The sequence below is a fragment of the Euphorbia lathyris genome, chromosome 6, assembly GCF_963576675.1.
Source record: "Euphorbia lathyris chromosome 6, ddEupLath1.1, whole genome shotgun sequence".
NCBI lineage: Eukaryota > Viridiplantae > Streptophyta > Magnoliopsida > Malpighiales > Euphorbiaceae > Euphorbia > Euphorbia lathyris.
In genome coordinates this window covers 48,240,562-48,246,891 of record NC_088915.1, presented here as the reverse complement: position 1 = coordinate 48,246,891, position 6,330 = coordinate 48,240,562, and positions in this window count along the sequence as shown.

Here is a 6,330-nt window from a genome sequence, read left to right as displayed (position 1 = left end):
AGCGAATATTTTTTTTAATAAGTAATTGCATTTATATTATTGAAGAGCTATATTACATTGGTCTTGTATGCAAAAATATGAAATCTCAGCCAGTGCCTCCTCAATTAGGATAACCGGCTCCTCAAGGATCCGTTTCTATCTAGCTAATTCATGTGCTACAGTATTACCAATATGTCTTGTGTGCACATATTCTACCTTCTGGAACTCTAGAGATATGACCTTTAAGTCAATAAGCATCATTGACCTGACTCCTTTTGCGGATGTGGTTCCATTTAGTGTTGCCACCATATTAGCATTATCACTTTCGAGGATAATTTTTCGCCAACCACCATCTCGTGCCAGCTCCAACGCCCAGGAGGCAACTTGCATTTCTGCGATATCTGCATTTAAGGTTACTCCATTTTGTTTAGCATCAGTAAGCAGAACGGCACCCTTCGAATCTCGGATTACCACCCTAATTCCCCCTGGAACTCCATCAATCCAGGACGCATTAGTGTTTACCTTAACCATTCCCTTCTCTGGTGCACACCATCCGATTTGTTCTACTATAATCGGAACTTTATCCCCACTCGGCTGCCTATCGTCGTTGGTTTCCTTCACCAACTGCCATTCACTACGCAGTTTGACTGCTTTCTACACAACATCATATTCAATCCTAGTACCCGACTTATGCACCCTCTGGTTTCGGTCATACCAAATCAGCCACACAACCGTTACGATCAACTCCACTCGCTCACGTGTCTCATTTCTTTGTATTCGCGCGAACCCATCCCTAATATCCCGAATAGGTAGCTTCCATCGGTTATCTTGCTGGAAAATTGATGTCCAGATTTTCCTCGACTGCTGAAACAGAATTACTATATGCAGCACGGTTTCGTTTAGTATTCCGCATCTGATACGATGTTCTGGTGCCATGACTCCCCTCCCTCTCAATTTATCGAATGTCGGCAATACATCCTCACAAGACCGCCATACGAACTAAGCGGCAAGTTGAGACGCAGATCCAATTCTACTTGTCTACCTGATTAGCAGATCTCGATACCCTGTTTAGCTTGCTCGATCGAATCACCTCTGCCAGGAAATATGTAGATTTTACAGTAAACTCACCCGAAGTTGATCCTGGCCAGTAGAGTTCGTCTTGCGGTAACCAACAACTTATAAGGATCTTCTCAATTGCCATAGCCTCATCCATACTAAATAATCTTCGAATCACAGTATGATCCCATTTCTTTGTCTCCTCATTAATGAGGTTCTCCACATTTTCCAATTTCATCAGTTATTTTTTGGCATTCAAAGAAGGTACCCAGTTCTCATTCTAGATGGGAATCTTCTGTCCATTTCCTACCTTCCAGCACATACCCTTCTTAACCAGGTTACAGGCTTTAATCAAACCTCTCCACACATAGCTATCTGTGTTTCCCAACCTTGCATTAACAAATTCAGTAGACGGGAAGTATTTACTTTTGAAAATGCATGCACATAGACTGTCTGTCTGAGACATCAGTTTCCATACTTGCTTTGCCACCATTGCCAGATTGAACGATTCAAACCAATGGAAGCCCAACCCTCCATCCCTCTTGGCTTTACACAAAGCATCCCATGACAGCCAATGTATTACCCGCTTGCCTGAGGACCCACCCACCAAAACCGTCCAATTAAGCTTTGCACGTCCCTATAAAAGAAGTGGGGTACAATAAAACATGAGAGTAGGTACTGTGGAATTGATTGAGCAACAACTTTAATAAGAATTTCTTTCCCCCCACTGGACAATAGTCGTTCTCCATAGCCCTTAATTTTCTTACTTAGCCTCTCCAGTAGGAATTGAAAAATTGCTTTCTTAGATCTTATAATGATGGTAGGCATGCCCAAATATTTAGGAAAATGGCCTACCTCTTGCACTCCCAGTATCTGGATAAGCTCATTTCTCCTTTCCCGATTAACACCCCCACTGAATGAGATATCTGACTTCTCAAAGTTGATCATCTGCCCTGACGCTTTCTCATACTGCCCTAGTATATTCTTCACCACTCTTCCTTCTTCTATAGTTGCTCTACCAAATATTATTGAGTCATATGCAAATAGTAAGTGACTAACTTCAGGATATTTCCGTCCAGCTTTGATTCCATGTAATTTTCCACCTTGGACTGCCTAATTAATATGAGCTGACAAACCTTCTACAGATAACACAAACAGGTACATAGATATTGGGTCTCCTTGCCTGATTCCCCTCTCCGGTTTCACAAAACCGTTAGGGTGCCTATTTATCAGATAACACATCTTATAATAAACAAGATTCCAGATATAACTTTTACACTATATAAATATTGGAAATATTTTATTAAATTAACTCCAAATTAAGTGTAAAGTTAAAATATACACACTTAAACATTGATTCAAAAAAAGTGTAAAGTTAAAAAAAAAAAAAAGATCAGTGCTTTTACAAAATATCAAATTGGTATCTGAAAATAAAAATTTGTTCAATAGAGGAATGTGCTTTCATAAAATGTCGAACTAGTATCTGAAAAAAATTGACACTATAAAAATTAACCGTTATAAACCTTGAAATAAAAAATTGCAAGAATTAAAGTTGCTTAGTACCATAATTACTATGAAAGTCAATTTTAAATTTTTAAAATTATCAGGTCTTTAAATTTTTCAATTTTGAGGTCATCAATTTTTCCATGATGATTTTTTAAAAATAAAATAAAAAATTGATTTCATAGTAAATGTGGTACTAAACAACTTTAATTCTTGAATTTTTTTTTCCATTTTGAGATTATTAATGGTCAGTTTTATAGTGTCAAACTTTTTCAGGTACCAGTTTGACATTTTGTGAAAGCACATTTTTTTTCGTTACAATTTTTTTCCAGGTACTAGTTTGACAGTTCATGAAAGCACATAGATTTTTTTTGGACTTTATCCTAAAATTCATCCATTAATGTGAATTAATTCTGTTAAATTAACCACACATAAAAAAATGTAAATTTTTGAGAAAAATAAAAGATACTACCCGAATAAATCCATTGTAATGTCTCTTCTGGTAGCTTTGTCATCTCAGCTTCAAAGCATAGTTTGTCTGATTTATCCGTTCAAGACTCATCAGACACTCTTTAGGTGGGTCCTCTCTCAATTAAAGCTTTTTGCGCATGTCAAGACTTGAACTCAAGATCTAGCTTAAGCGACTTGATGCCCTTAACCACTCAAGCCAATCTTAATTGGTATTAATGCATATTTATTAATTGATGGAAGATGAAATGAAAAGTCAAGAAAACAGAGATGTTTCAGCAATATAAAAAAGAGAGTTAATATCAATTAATTTAATATGTTGATGTATCAATTTTTAGTGATGATAATGTGTCCATTTTTTTTATAAGTTTTTCAGACATTAATTTAGCTATTGCTAGCATGACATGCTTAGGGAACAAATTTTGAGTTCAGATTTTATATAGATACATAGATTTAATTAAGTCGTTATCTAATTAAATAAAAATTTAAAATTAAGCCTTTCATTGTGGAGTGTTTTCATCATCTCTATTGAGATGTTCCCTCATCCTAAGTGGTAATTCCGCTCGGGATTATAACATGCTTAAGCTGGAGCTGTCATCAATTGGGCAATCCAGTCTGTTTAATTTGTGCTCGTGTTAGTGAAGATGAAACTCAATTGGGTTATATGTTGCCATTAGTTTCACCAATTAAGTTTGCAGAGATAGAAATGCTCATTTGGACGATATGGAGAAATAGAAACGCGAGGATATGAGAAAATAAACAGCTACAACTAGGGATGACAACATGTACTATATCCGCAGGTACACGATACTATCTGATCCTAATGTGACTATTCTGTATAAAAGGGAATGTGATGAGTATGAGATCAAAACCATTACCTATGACGGGTATGGGAATACCCGATATGGTACCCAGTATCCGTTACCCGTCATATATCTTTTATATATTAAAAAATATTATTATTTTTTAGATGTAAGATGTGGGATTCAAACCCCAACCACTCTATTTAAAAAATATTATTTGTTCAATTTTTAGATGGGTGATTTATTAAATTTGTAATATTTTTTGTTTTATGTGTTGATTCTTAACGGGTAAGGATACCCACGTGTACCTGTGAATTAAATGGAACGGGTATGAGATACAAAAAGTATACCAGTTAGGCTAATGAGATGGGTATGCGTAATTAAAAAATAAATGGGTAAGGGTTTGAGATTGTCACTAGTGGCGGGTACCCTACATATTGCCATCCCTAGCTACAACCGACCCATATAGTCACAGCTGCCAAACGGGAGTTTATGGACTAGCAGTCTGCATAAAAATTCCACTCGAAACCTTATTGCATCTTCGACCTCATTTACGATAAGTGGCAGAAGCCTCCATTGGGTTCCTTGTATTGCAATGTGGATGCAAGAACGTTTAAAGGACAAGACTATAGTTCGATTGGCTTTCTCCTTCAAGATACGGATGGGGGATGTTTATATGCTCATCATTCTTCTACTTTAGGATGTATTGAACCAGTTATAGTAGAGGCAATAATGATTTGGGAAGCACTATTGCAGATTAAATTGTCAAGTATAAGTAATATGGTAGTTCAATTGGATTGCCTTTCGGTTGTTCAAGCCATTAATAAATCGACATTATTTATCATATTTGGCTGATGTGGTTGAAAATCGTGTCAATTTCATTAAAGAGTTAGATAATGTGTCAATCTCTTATATCAAACTTTCAACGAATTTACAACCCATTGCTTAGCTAAGTCGGTAGTTTATGTGTCTATTCATGGAGTGTGGGAATTCCCATTTCATTTCCTTATCGATGTATTGGTTTCATATTTATTTTAATGAAGTTTTGTTAAAAAAAAAGATAAGGGCCGAAACAAAAGTATGTAGGCCTTAGGGGGGCACTTTGGTCTGACATTCGTATGGCCCAATACATGCGGGTGCTTGATGCGAGCAAGATAGACAAGATTGTGAGGCAGATCATTCATGGAAAAGAGCTAACAAGCCCCAAGTTTCCACCAAGAATGGAAGGAAACATCAAGAAATAACAGTTCATAAGGATTCCTCTTGAACAGCTGCAGAGTAGTGCGAAAATACACATTCAGCAACGAAACGGGTCGGACTAGCTTGTTTTGGATAAACACGCGGGTTGAGCATGGACCAATGGGAGAATGAAATGTGGGAGACTACTTTTTGTACCAAGATTAAATAGATGGTTGTGATGTAATGTTCTTTTTGTGTTTTTGGGTAAGTACTATTTTGCCCTTATTGTTTAGGGTTAAATCCTTCACCCTATAAATAGTATGCTTTATGGCAGGTAATGATTATCATTACTAGTAGTCACTCTTTTAACTTTCTTTTCAAGTTTCTGTTTTTAAGTACTTTTGGGCGCGAACATCCTGTTCACTCATGGAAATGAGTGAGTAGTACACTTATTGCCGGTCTAGCCAGCCATAAATGGTGATTGTAAGTATTTCTATTCTACTAATGAAGCATCTTTATCAATGAATGTCTTTCAAATGGTGTATGGAATGTTTTAGATATTGATCAAGTCTAAATGCTATTGAAAAGGAATGACATGACCTTGCTCTTAATTCATAGAAACATCCATTTGATGCATACTGTTTTGGACAGACACGAATATAACCATACGTTTATGATTCAAATATCTTAAATTGCTGACACTAGCTGGATTTGTTTTCTCACTACGCCAAAACCCCCTTCAGACGGCGGTTAGAAATCGTCGTCCCGCGAGATATAAATCTGTCACAGGGCTCACTGCCGTCTATTGCACCTTCAGACGACGGTTAGGTTCTATCATTTGAAGATACTATACATGACATCAGCCTAGTTTCGTACTGTCATATGAACATTGTTACGATGCATCTTTTTATTTATTAATGTCATCACATGACATATGATAACACTAGTGAAACTTCCGATCGGATCACGTCCCTGAGAGGCGCCGTTGGGATCGGCCGGGGACACTCCGATGCCAAAGTCAGTAACGAATATGGAGAATAAACTGAATGGACAAAGCTTAGCGAAGAGTAAGTATGAGTGAATGTACCTTGATAGCCTAGACGTAGGCTATTTATAGTAGATGGATTTGTAACTTCTAGGTAACTAGAGAGTCTCCATTAATGCTCATTTAATGGCGGTTACAAGTTACTCTTAACCTGGCGGGTTAAGACTATTAATGATTCATTTAATGATCATTATGGCCGAGTTGACGGTTAGCCATTACTTAAGTAAATGGAGAGATTCGCCTTAGAGATCCGCCAGCGGATCTCTTAGAGCTAACCTAGGGGGATCCGCCGGGCGG